Here is a 3338-nt window from a genome sequence, read left to right as displayed (position 1 = left end):
CTTGTTTCTATAGCGTTTTGACTCCGGGGAGGTGCCTGTGAGATTATGTCTAGGGGACCAAAATAACCTGACCTGCTTTAGGTACTAGTTTCACTAATAGGCGAAAAAACCTTGCGGTTTAAGAATGTACCTGTATAGCCCACAGATATGTCTATCAAACTTTAAAAAGCAGGGAAATTGAGCAGCTATAGTGAATGCACCAGGGGAGCAGGAGACCTCCCTGAGATATTGTACTGCTCTACAAATTTGTCAAAATGCAAACACAATTTGGGTCTGTCTTTCATAGTCCAATCCACTTGCTGTGTAGCTTGGAAGAATTTGGTAACATGTGCCTCTGAGCATATGGTGAATGATGGCAACACCTGCCATCTCCAAAGATGGAGAATTATATTTTTGTATGTTTGTTGGTGTTCGTCTTACTTTGCTTCTTTCCTAATGTTTCTACAGAGAATCTAATCTAGAAAATTTTATTTCCCTCATTCATCCTAGAAATCTGTGTCAAATTTATTTTTATTAATTTCAAAGCCTTTTTATTAGTCAATGTCATATGATGGTGAAGACAGCCTTTTGTGTTTCAAACTGGAGGTTATGTTCTATTTCTATTTTGGGTGCATTAACAGTTAAATCTGAAACTGCACTTTGAAGTAAAATCAGACTGATTACAATATGTTGCTAAGCAATATGTACTTATGCAATGACTCTAGCTGTTGGAAAAAAACAAACTTGGCCTGCCCAAGATGCATGTTTTCAGCCTGCTATGCTTAAAGCATTCCAGTTACGTAAAGGTGGCATGGTCAATTAAAAACAGAGCACACCTAGAAATTTGCTAGAATAATGTCACCTCCCATTATTTTATTTTGTGCAAACTGAGACACTTCTCATGTCCACCGGAGACTGTTCTGCAGAATAGTCACTGCCATTATTCCACAGTTGTTTTTGGAGTTTTTTAGCGTAAGTTTTGCAAAGCATTGCTGTACTTCACATATTCACAGAAATAGAAGCAAAAGAAAATGATTTACTATAGGAAACCACTAAAATTGCAACGTAAATCAAACATATTTAAAGTGACCATCTGAACTATGTCAACTGTTTTAATATTGCTTCCTCCCTGCTAAAAGATCAGCACAGCACGTGCCTTGTTTCTGTTATTTGGGCTGATGGCAGGTGTTGCCACCACTCACCATATGCTCAGAGGCACGTTACCAAATTCTTCCAAGCTACACAGCAAGTGGATTGGACTGTGAAAGACCGACCCAAATTGTGTTTGCATTTTGACAAATTTGTAGGGCAGTACAGTATCTCAGAGAGGAGGTCAGGTCTGCTGCTCCCCTGGTGCATTCACTATAGCTGCCCAATTTCCCTGCTTTTTAAAGTTTGATAGAAATAGCTGTGGGCTATAGGTACGTTCTTAAACCGCAAGGTTTTTTGCCTATTAGTGAATTTCTCTGCTTTTTAATCCGGGAGGTAAGAAATGGGATCCTGTGCAAGTTTGCTGAGAGTAGATTGATCATTTGCATGCTTATTGAGTTCAGTGGTATTTACTTCCATGCAATCATACTTAGGATAGGTGAAACTGACGGGGGGGGAGGGAATAAAGGCTGGAGTGGGCAGGGGAGAAGGAAGAGGGGAAGGAGGGGAAAGGCAGGTCTGATCATTTGTATGTTTATTGAGTTCAATGGGATTTACTCCTATGCAATCATGGTTAGGATAGGTAAAACTGACCATGGGAAAATAGGAGGGGATTGGAAGGGAATGGGGATGGAGAGGCAAAGGAAGTGGGAGGGAAGGGGCAAGAGGGAGGGGATAGAAGGGAGGGTGGGTTTGATCACTTGCATACTTTTTGAGTTCAATGGGATTTACTTCTGTGCAATTGTTTGAAATTGGAAATGGACTGCCTTCAAGTCGATCCCAACTTATGATGACCCTATGAATAGGGTTTTCATGGTAAATGGTATTCAATGATGGTTTCTCACAGAATCCTGGGAAGTGTAGTTAGTGAACGGTGCTAAGAGTTGCTAGGAGAGGCCCTGTTCCCCTCACAGACCTTCAATCAGAGTGGCTGACTGTTAAACCAGTCTAGCCACTGGAGCTCTGTCAGTGGAATAGGAGTCTCCTCTCAGCGCCCTTCACAAACTACACTTCCCAGGATTCTTTGGGGGAAGCCTTGACTGTCTCAAGTGAAATCAAAGTCTGGTGTGGGTGTGGCCCCCTGATTAGCCAAGCCAAGCAGCTGGGAGTCTGACATTTGGAACACTGACAGTTGGTTCTTACTGAGCATGTCTGACACTATCATTCAGTTCAATGCAAAATTTCTTAAATTACTTAACAATCAGCCAGGCATTTTTTTAACTTTTAAACTGCAGAAGATGAAGGTCAGAGTATGGGGCAAGGGTAGTAATAGGATTACAGGTACTCTGTGAACATGGCTGATTTTTAATGAATTTCAACAAATTAGGAGAACTCCGACAGAAAAAAGTCCAAAAGGGCTCTGGGTTTTTTCTCTTTTAGACTTTGCTCTCTATTGTCTCTGTTTTGTGTATCACCACGAAAGTTTAGACGGTTGTTAAGCAAGCGTTTCTGAGTTCAGGACTATGCGTTTTGTGAGGTTTTGGTTGAAATGAGCTTATGGGAAGCATCAGAATGGCATGGGGGGTATTTTCAATTTAACGTTGCGGAATGTGAAAAATCCACCCTGGCTATAGTATACAGCCACTCTTGTCATACCAGACCTCCTCCCAGCCAGACCCCCTTTCCCTCCTCTCTCCTGCTCTCCCTGTCATTTTGCAAGCCCACATTCCACTACAAGGGGCATCCCTAGGAGCTTATCAGCATGAAAGGGAGGATCTGTTAGCTACTGAGAAGTCTTCTCGATAGCTAACTCACTTCCTACTCCGATTGGCTTCACTCAGCACAAAAGGACAAGGACTCTTCTCAGTGGTTAACACACTCCCTTTTCATATCAGGAACCGGCAGGGACCCCGCTCCCAAAAAAGTAATAGGTCTAGACCCCGTGATACCGGACGACTACATCCTTGTATATAAATGATTCATCACAACATCCAAAGTCTTTAAAAAGCAAAGGACTTTCAGGGAAGGCTTGAATACATTTAAAGGAAGAAAAACAAAAGGGAGGGCAAGAGTTAAATGGAGATACGCAAACAATGCCAAGGATAAGCTGTTGTGTGTGATTTTTTTACTTGCTTGACAAGCACACTTTAAAAAATAAATTGTTAAAATGGATTAGTTAGCTCCCTAAAACTCTAGGAGTCTGATATTGAACGAGTTAACATTCAACTTGATGACCAGTTCTAGAGAACTAGAAAGCTCTCTATTTTGTA

This window comes from Rhineura floridana, chromosome 2, assembly GCF_030035675.1.
Source record: "Rhineura floridana isolate rRhiFlo1 chromosome 2, rRhiFlo1.hap2, whole genome shotgun sequence".
In the NCBI taxonomy this organism is placed as follows: domain Eukaryota; kingdom Metazoa; phylum Chordata; class Lepidosauria; order Squamata; family Rhineuridae; genus Rhineura; species Rhineura floridana.
This window is presented reverse-complemented; position numbering follows the sequence as displayed.